Source organism: Sinohyriopsis cumingii, chromosome 5 (genome assembly GCF_028554795.1).
Source record: "Sinohyriopsis cumingii isolate HCF-2022 chromosome 5, ASM2855479v2, whole genome shotgun sequence".
Taxonomy (NCBI): Eukaryota; Metazoa; Mollusca; class Bivalvia; order Unionida; family Unionidae; genus Sinohyriopsis; species Sinohyriopsis cumingii.
Window position 1 is genome coordinate 139,319,805 of NC_142965.1, and position 10,984 is coordinate 139,330,788.

The window sequence follows — 10,984 nt, forward strand, 5'->3', positions numbered from 1 at the left end:
TAGTTGGCCCCAGTTGTCGAGCTATGGGTTTTGAGATTGTTTAAGATTGTGTAACCTATTTGTCACGATATCAAAATGGAAAGCAAAAAGAGAACCCAACAATAGCGTATGCACACGATACAAAAAGTTCATTCAGCAGAAAGCTCCAGCTTTAATAAATAGATGTAATAGATATCTAGCTTCTCAATTCTTTGCAGCAAAATGAAAAACAAGCAAACAATTAAGCGGAACCATGAATGATGTAGCTGAAATTTAACTACTCAGCTAAACACACTTGAAAACAATAATGCAAACGCATTTTGCCAAACTTGAGTTACTGTGCAGAATCTTGCAGGGAATCAGAATAAAATACTAGATCTAATTATGACGAGGAATGGCTGAATTGCTTTTAACCAAATCTCATGAATGAAATCAAAATCTCACGTGACACGTTTTCTCTTATAAATTTCAAAGCACTGGCCAAATAAGTTGTCATATTTTGTATTTAGGAAAGTAAAGCATTTTATGCAACTCATTCCTTCCATAAAGAAAAAAGGAAAAACATATCTTCAAGAAAGACTCTCTCATAATCATTAAGTCATTTACGCCTTAAATTATTTCATTTTAAACTAACTTATTTAACTCTTCAAACCTAAACGTTTCTCCTCTATTTTGAAAACAAATTAGATAAAACCAATCTTTAAGGGGTCAGATAAATCACCCAGCATCCAAATGGAAAGCAATTTCTAATTGACTAGACAAACTGTTTGACTTTAGATACATGGCTTGACAATTGCTTAGAAGACCATCTTATCACAACCCTTAATTAACAATTAGCTTGAAATGTAGGCATATAACATGTGTTTGTACTGACGTATACTGATGAAAACTAATTCCTTAAGGGAAAATACGTATGTACGCGTATGTAATCGCTTATAAGTCAAGTCCAACTAGAAATTGCAGAGACCTCTATCTGCAGTCGCTTAATGTGTTGGCAGATCAGTGCAGTTTGTTTTAGGAGTAATCAGTAGGAGAAAAAACAGCATAGACCTTGATCTGCCGACGCATGATGCGACAGCAAATTATAGTCTCTGTTGTTTACCAGTTGGACTCGACTTAAAGCCGACTATATACAGTAGTTTGATTAAATGCCATTAGTACACGTGGTTGTAAAATTTTGGCGCTAGTGCCTTTGAGTCAGCGGTCTAGACCGATTAAACACCCTGCTAGTGCCCTTGGAGTCAGCGGTCTAGACCGATTAAACACCCTGCTAGTGCCCTTGGAGTCAGCGGTCTAGACCGATTAAACACCCTTGAAAATCACTGATAAAAAAATGATAGTAAGTCTCACTTAAGTATTGTACAGTCATAAGTAATTTAGTAATCTAACAAAAGTAGGTGAGATGCGAACCTTTCTTATCAATATTTATATTATTTAACAAATTTTACAAATATTTTAAGATTATGTCTCCAATCAACATGCTTTTGGCAATTGCAGTACATGGCAGACCAAATCCCACAGCTGACAACCAGGACTATTCATTTTCCAAATCGGACAAGTAAATTGTATATCGGGTTCAAGTGCGTGCGTCCTATACCAGAACAAGTCAGGCAAGCTCTAATTTTCATGCTTCAATCACATTCTCTACCATTTCCTCGCCATTCATGCCCTCGGGTCATTGTGAAGGCTTTAATCTAGCCTCTCTTCACGTATTCATTTGCATCATGTGATTCTACAATAAGTGCCCATTGATAACTGTCACAGGAGCTCGAGATCTGCGACTGCCTGACTGCATATTGACCTTAGCGACCAAATTATCGTCAAATCAGCACATTTCATACACACCAAATCCGATATCATCCGGGTATCCTGGATACCCTGACAATGACTAGTTAAGCTCTTTGAAGAGATAAATCTGTTGCACGTTACTTATTTTACTTTTCGATCGATTAAAATGTACACATTTCATCAAATCTAGGCAATAGTGAAATTTTGGGACCAGTGAAAATGTAGCTGGGACGTGAAGTTTCTTAAACTACACGTTCTGGACAAGTGGGTGCAAAAAGATTTGATAAGCTTCGCAGTAACAAAAAATTTAATTATCTAGTTTTTGTCATGTGTGGATTAACCAATGTACTTTAAGACTAAACTTATCTCTGCCAATAACAAAACATGGCAAATAGATTCATTTCTTGTTGATGGCAGCAATAATACTCAACCAATTAGACTTGAGAAATGCCCATTTTTAAGTGTGGCTTCAAGTGTGGCTTTAATGTGGCTTTAAGCGTGACTTTAATTTTGACTTTAAGTGTGACTTTAAGTTTGACTACAAGTGTGGCTTTAAGTGTGGCTTTGAGCGTGACTTTAAGTTTGACTTCAAGTTTGACTTTAAGTGTGGCTTTAAGTGTGACTTTTAGTTTGACTTTAAGTGTGACTTTACGTTTGACTTTAAGTGTGGCTTTAAGTGTGACTTTAAGTTTGACTTTAAGTGTGGCTTTAAGTGTGACTTTAAGTGTGACTTTAAGTTTGACTTTAAGTGTGACTTTAAGATTGACTTTAAGTTTGACTTTAAGCGTCACTTTAAGTTTGACTTCAAGTGTGGCTTTAAGTGTGACTTTAAGTTTGACTTCAAGTGTGTATTTCATGATTTTAAGTTTGACTTTAACTTTGGCTTTAAGTGTGAATTTAAGTTTGGCAATTATCTTCTATTTCTCGTGGAGCAGAAGTATTTAGTTTTAGAAAACTCTTTACAAGTTCATACTGTCTTGAAAATAAGGCAGATATAAATTAACTCTCGTACCTAATGTCAAAATATTGTGTTTTTGCCATATTTTACCAGATGTTCTACACAATGAACATATTTTTTTTGTTGGCGTTGTCATTTATTTAATACACTAAGATCAGAATTAGTATACAGCATTGAAACGTGTATATTTTGTATGCCAAATATATACGATATATTTTGCATGCCAAATGTATACGATATATTTTGTATACAGCATTGAAATTTGTATGCCAAATGTATACGATATTTTTGTATACAGCATTGAAATTTGTATGCCAAATGTATACGATCTATTTTGTATACAGCATTGAAACTCGTATGCCAAATGTATACGATATATTGTGTAAACAGCATTGAAATTTGTATGCTAAATGTACAATATATATTTTTGTACACAGCATTGAAATTTGTATGCCAAATGTATACGATATAGTTGTACACAGCATTTCAACTAGCATGCCAAATGTATACGATATATTTTGTATACAGCATTTAAACTTGTCTGCCAAATATATGCGATATATTTTGTATACAGCATTGAAACTTGTATGCCTAATGTATACGATATATTTTTAATCATCAAAAGTAACTGTTTATATCATAGAAAATTTGTATGGATCTTCTTTTCATGAAATTTGTTGAAGTTTTTAAACGATGAAAAGAGAAAAAGTCTGCTATAAAATCTCATTGACCTAGCACGTGCATGACACAAGGGGGCGTTGTCATCAATCAACTGACGGGTAAATTGCGAAGCGGCTTGACTTCACCTATAATTAACTATTTTAATTTATTAGTTTCAAATCTTCTTGTTTGTTTGTGTATGTATGCACAATAATAAAAGTTTCTTTGTAATATTGATAACTATACAGTGGACGCTGTATGTATGAATGTTGTTAATTGTTATTTCCAACTCTCTACCAGAACAAACCGAAACAATCGGAACAAAATAGAAAATACTCGAAAATATTTTTAAAAAATTCTTTCTGACATGTATATTCGTTATAATTAATCTCAAAATAGTTTTGCGTGATGTTGTATTATTTACTCTAAACATATATACATAAAACTGCCCACAGGTCCTTGAGATTTCATTTTCATTGAAAATAGAGTTTTAGATACTGATCTGTTGATAGAGAACTAAGTAATATTAAAGAAGTGGGCTATATTATCCCTGCAACAATTCCAAGCAAGTTTTTCTATTTAGATATTGTGAAACAAGCATGTGACATAAATTTGCTTAGACACCAGAAGCTTTATAGTTTTATTTTTCACGAAGATTTGTCTAAATAATCGACTTTTTCTGCACCAATTACTAGCAACATTTTGAAGTATTCAGTATATTCTTACGATTGTTTGCTTTTCTTTTACTTTCATTTTCTTTTTACAGGAGAGTTGTACAGGAAATTTAATAGTTGCATCAAACACAATACTATATATTTAACAGACTATTTCTTCGTATGTTTTATTATTCCTATACAGTAATTGAAGGCAAAAGACCCCTTGATCACAAAAGGGAGATGTATAACACCTGATTGGCTATCACGTTTTGCTCATTAAGGTACCCGTTATTTCAAATGTCCGTTGTCTTTGAAGAGGCCGTCTAATATTTACACCAACATTGTTTTTTCTAAAACTTGACAAGTGCTCTCTCTGAGTTAATGGTCCGATAAGTATCCAACAAATTAGACACGAAAAATAAAAGGAAAACAGAGCATATCAGTGGTAACATAAGAAATATTGCAGATAATGCAGCATAAATTGAACACTTAGGAACCATCCCTTTATACGATCTGTTATAAGGAGTTTTGGCAAATCACCCTATCTTTCGTACACTGATTAAGAACTGAAAGACTATTTTTTTTAAAAACTGTACTGTACAAGAGAGAAGTTCCTTGGTGTAAATATAAACATTCAGTCTATGCGACATGCCCAAACCGGATCCACGCAGACATCCTGCTTACAAAGTTCAATGTTTATAATAAACATACCTTAAGATATACAGTGAATATAATTTTGGTGCTAATAAATTTAGAGTACCTCAGAGGGTACTGAGACAATTCGGCCAAGCTGGGACCGAAAATAAGAATGTTGAAGAACAATTCAGCCTAAGTTATCAATATAACTGTGACAATATTTTTATCAGATATATAACTAAGACAAAGTATTTTTGAATTTTTAAATATAATTAGTAAATTACCATATAGTTCATAATTATAACTTTGGAAACAAAGCCATGTTGAATTCTGATATTTTTGTTGTTTGGGATACATTGCGTATAATGAATGAAATAATGGGAGGTCACCTTTTTCTTTCTATTTTTGTTTCGAAAGTGAGAACGAATATTAATAATATACAATAATTTGTTCGTACCGATTAATGTGTGCACTGGGTTGAGAACACCGTTTCATTATCAATCAAACTTAACTATAATGGCATTCTAATTTAATGTGTGCAGAATGTTTTCGTCAATAAGATTGACTCTTATAAATGTGCAATTAACTGTCATGCAAGCATATAGATCAGTAAGTGTCACGGAATTGTATAAATCCCTTTGTTATTTATTAAATACATGTACTCGGGTTTCGTTTTTTGTGCACAACGATACCCGATGGTGATTTATTCGAGAGTTCGGTTCATCCTATGCCGCACGTGCGGAGTGCTTTCGATGGGAAAAACCGATTTTCGTCAAGCGCACAGACTATGTAGGTCTACGTCAAGCGCCCAGACGATGTAGGGTAGTATAACGTCTGTCTATAAATGCCTCACCGTAGGACGAAATCTTAGCATTACGGAATATCTTGTCAGTGAGCAGTCTACTTCAGGACTTTAACATCTTCAGCTGTAGAGGTATGTGAGTTATTTATTAATTTCTTATGTATATTATAGATTATAACTATCGTACTACCACGTTTATTTTTGTATATTTTCTATGTAGCTTCGACGTGCGTAGTACAATGCAAATAATTTCTATCCTTGTATGTGACTTAACAGGAGAATATATTAGCAATAAAGTTGCATTTCATTAAGAAACGTTTAGTACCATACGATTCTTATCGGACACAAATAGGTTTACTTCTGAACCCGTTTTTTGGTTTGCAATGTTGTGCCGATAATGTAATTTGTATAGCTTACGGTATATAATGGCATTACGTGTTACCGTACATGCCTCTGTCATTCTTACTACACGGTGTTAGATTTATTTTCGACTAATCAGAGTGGACGGTGTACCAGCTGTAGAGCTGGCCACACAAGTTGACCATAGCAGCTGTAAAGCTGATCATAGCTGCCGTAGAGCTGATTGAACAGTGTGTTGCTGGTTGAATAGCTGCTGATCGGGCGTTACTGACCTTTTAGTGGGCGCTAATTGCTTGATTGACCAAGGAATTGAATGGTGGTCGGTGACTATCTGTGGTGCTGACTGCTTGATTGATCAGTGTGACTGGTAGCCAAGTATTCTAGTGACGGAGTGTTTTGTTTAACTCTATATATGTAAACTTTTAGCCGTGGGCTAATTTTGGGGTTTGTTATACCCAGTGTTTTGGGACTGTAAAGATATTTGGCATGATATCTATCCCATCGTTTCATCATTTTACTATTAGTAAAGTACCTCATTTTTCACTATTTGAGTGAATACATTTAACTATGAGTAAAGTACACCATTTGTACTATTGGAGTAAAACATCATTCTAATTTTATTATGAGTAAAGTACACCATTTGTACTATTGGAGTAAAACATCATTCTCATTTTATTATGAGTAAAGTACACCATTTGTACTATTGGAGTTAAACATCATTCTAATTTTATTATGAGTAAAGTACACCATTTGTACTGTTAGTAAAACACCATTCTCATTTACTATGAGTAAAGTACACCATTTGTACTATTGGAGTAAAACATCATTCTAATTTTATTATGAGTAAAGTACACCATTTGTACTATTGGAGTAAAGCATCATTCTCATTTTATTATGAGTAAAGTACACCATTTGTACTATTGGAGTAAAACATCATTCTAATTTTATTATGAGTAAAGTACACCATTTGTACTGTTAGTAAAACGCCATTCTCATTTACTATGAGTAAAGTACACCATTTGTACTATTGGAGTAAAACATCATTCTAATTTTACTATGTGAGTAAAGTACACCATTTGTACTGTTAGTAAAACACCATTCTCATTTACTATGAGTAAAGTACACCATTTATACTATTGAGTAAAACATCATTCTAATTTTATTATGAGTAAAGTACACCATTTGTACTGTTAGTAAAACACCATTCTCATTTACTATGAGTAAAGTACACCATTTGTACTATTGGAGTAAAACATCATTCTCATTTTATTATGAGTAAAGTACACCATTTGTACTATTGGAGTTAAACATCATTCTAATTTTATTATGAGTAAAGTACAACATTTGTACTGTTAGTAAAACACCATTCTCATTTACTATGAGTAAAGTACACCATTTGTACTATTGGAGTAAAACATCATTCTAATTTTATTATGAGTAAAGTACACCATTTGTACTATTGGAGTAAAACATCATTCTCATTTTATTATGAGTAAAGTACACCATTTGTACTATTGGAGTAAAACATCATTCTAATTTTATTATGAGTAAAGTACACCATTTGTACTGTTAGTAAAACACCATTCTCATTTACTATGAGTAAAGTACACCATTTGTACTATTGGAGTAAAACATCATTCTAATTTTATTATGAGTAAAGTACACCATTTGTAATATTGGAGTAAAACATCATTCTAATTTTACTATGTGAGTAAAGTACACCATTTGTACTGTTAGTAAAACACCATTCTCATTTACTATGAGTAAAGTACACCATTTGTACTATTGGAGTAAAACATCATTCTAATTTTATTATGAGTAAAGTACACCATTTGTACTGTTAGTAAAACACCATTCTAATTTACTATGAGTAAAGTACACCATTTTTACTATTGAGTAAAACATCCTTCTCTTCGTCAAATGAAATTACTGTGAATCACTAACCTGTTGTCCTTGTACTCTGTAAGATCATTTACTTGTATTCGCATTTATGTTACATTATTAGGTTCGTGCGGATTGTGTTAATTTGTACAATATTTGGATCTTGTACACGCACGTTTTGTTCATAGTTCTTTTTACATTAGAGCCATTCATCAGTAAGCATTGTATTTGTATCACCATCAGAAGTGTTCCTTTATAAATGTGCAATCCAACCCAACTGTCCTGCAAACATACAGACCAGTAAGTAAGTCCTCTTTTGTAAGATTTTTCTGTTCGGTTGAATCCAGAGACTATTTGAACTGCATATTCTGTAAGTCAAAGGGCCGTGTCAAAAGCCACCTTGGGGTAGGACAAATGCCCCATGATCATTAATATTTGAAATATTTACTATATTTACTACGTAAAATGGTTTCTTTATTACACTTGGAGTGAACAAATAAACACAAATTAAACATAAAATACCGCTCCGTTGGCCTTGTGGTTAGGACGTCCGCCTCGAATATAAATATTTTTAAAAAAAACTATATATTGCATACCGCTCCGGTGGTCTAGTGGTTAGAGCCTCCGCCTCGGATGCGGGAGGTCGTGGGTTAGATCCCCGGCCGAGTCATACCAAAGACTTACAAAAATGGTACTAACAGCTGCCTCGCTTGACGCTCAGCATTAAGAGGTTACTGTTAGGACTGGTCGGCCCGGTGTCAGAATAATGTGACTGGGTGGGACATCATGCTACATGTCTGCGGCATGATGCCCCAGTGCTATACATTACTACAAACTGCCACATTGGCAGACATCGTAGCAATACGACTGAAAAATTGTTAAAGCTACGTTAAAAATCCAAATCGCATCACATCACATATATTGCATGATACTAGTTTGCTAACGATATTATAAACCATAATACAATTTATTTAAAGAAAGTTAAAGGGGGGGGGGGGGGGGCTTTTGTCCTTGGTGGCGTTTGTCTTACCCCTGACAAGGTGTTTCTGTCCTAGGGGGTTTCTGTCTTACGGGGGGAGGGGTGGCGGCTTTGGTTCCTACAGCATTAGATATATTTGTTCTCTTATCTGAGATAACCTTAGCCCAGTATTTATCTATAATATACCCGTTATGGAATGTGGCGAATAATTAAGTGATATACATACCTTGTATGACCTGCTCCGAAAGACGGTTATAAAACTCCAGTCAGATGAACATAAATCCTATTGAATGTGTCTCTCTGCTATACACGATTCTAAGTCATGCTTTCAAAAATATAATCATGTTATTGACTTCTCAGATATAATTATGTTTTATATATCCACAGGTACAATTATATAATGCTTTATATATTCACAGGTGAAGTATGAAAATCAAGGCAATCTGTGTTGAACTCGTACCCGAGGGCACCTCCAAATATTTGCCTTAGTTCCCTCTTCCTTGATATATGGTAGATAACACGAATGTTGACACAGATATAAACTTTTAAGTCGGGTAACCAAATCGATAACAACTCTGTAAATTTGGCTAACTGTATCCGTCTGCAAGGATTCACTTCATGTCATCTCAGCTGGGTTCAATACCTGTCGGAAATGTTCGAAAAGACCTTGAACCTTGTAAATTCTCTTCTACGTACGGCCTTTATCAACGATTACCGATGCGTGCGATGCGTGGTAGCGGTTTTTACTGCGCCATAGAACTCAAAAGACAAGCTTAAATACCGGATGAATGATGACTGCATATATCTTGAAATAAAAATGCTAACAAATTATAAAGGTAACCACTCCAAACTCACGGCCCAGCTTCACTCCCAATCTCGAAATCGGAGTGGGTAGATTGACTAATCAGAGTATTGAAATCGGAGTGGGTAGACTGATTGATCAGAGTATTGAAATAGGAGTGGATAGATTGACTGATCAGAGTATTGAAAGACTTTAGGTTACAACCTTTACAAATTGAAAGAAAGGGTAAATGTTGATCAACTAATTATCTGCATTTACGTGTGACAATTGCATGTGTACCGCAATAGGAGAGATGCCGCAATTTTGTCCCTGATTTGTTATATATAAAAAATATAGCGGGGAAAATTCAACAGTTTAAATAACCTACATATAAGTCTTGTCACATTATAATTTGCTAAGAACGTTGGCGAGAATTGTATATGGTACATTTTGAAGTGTTCATAAATTGGCTTTGGAATACTTCATCTATGAAATGTTTGAATGACAAGATACGCCTGCGATACGTCTATAATGTATGTCTGCGATACGTCTAGAATGTATGTCTGCAATACCCTCATAATTAGAACAAGTCAAAAATTACTTGCACGAGTGACATATTGGATATACCTTGACTCGCTGCTAAATGTATCAACTACTCTACTCTACCCATAGTACTATATTTGTGAGTCTTGGGTATGACTCGGCCGAGGTTCGAACCCGCAACCTCCCGCATCAAAGGCGGACTGAAAGGCAGACTCCTACACAATACTTACAAAACTGGTGACGGAGTAATTTTTATTATCGCTTCCCATAAGTGTTAGTGTAACTTAAATCACTTTCTTTTTAACTTCATAAGGATCATACTATCTAACTTGAGGATTTTGAAGTATTGGTAAGATAAACTAACTTTTTCGTCAGGTTGAAAAGTTCTTACCACTGCAGTTTTGTCCAGCCTTAAATGTATTTTTGAGTGAGTAGATAGGTTATAATTTACTACTTCAGTCAAAGACATGATCCAAAAGATCAATGTCTAAATCATCTGTCAAAAAGTTTATCTTTAAACGATTTCAATGGTCCATGGACAAGATATCCAAGAGATAGTTCAAAAGTACTAAAACTGTCCAATAGACAAAAAAAAAGATTTATTATAATTGGAAACCTCTTTTTTAATTTCTGGACAATACAAATTATGTAAGATCTTGTGTTAGTCTTGACGACACAACCAGTCAAATGAGTTTAATGGACTAGATGAGAGACGTTCCTGTCTATACGACTTGTATATACCACTGCAGAAATCAGGTTCGCTAATAGCCCTCTGGAAAAAACAGGAGATCTCAGGATCCTTTTCATGTTCAACGATAATGATTGTCGTTGTCACCCTGATTAGAAACAAAAAAATGGGTAGTTAATAGAGTATCACAATGATAATACAAATCGATTGAGGAGTAACAGGAGCAATGCTTATCAAAAACATTACCAATGCATTATGTCAGCCAAAGGAATA

General features: G+C 34.3%; 1 protein-coding gene across 1 annotated transcript in view; it reads right to left on the reverse strand.

Annotated features, from left to right (window-relative positions):
• Positions 1–9,333, reverse strand: part of LOC149800357 (cytosolic phospholipase A2-like) — a 182,671-nt gene extending 173,338 nt beyond the window's left edge. The window contains exon 1 of the mRNA XM_089959981.1: positions 8,926–9,333. The gene's annotated coding sequence lies outside the window, so the exon portion shown is untranslated. The remainder of the gene's footprint in view (positions 1–8,925) is intronic.
• Between the last annotated feature and the right edge of the window lie 1,651 nt (positions 9,334–10,984).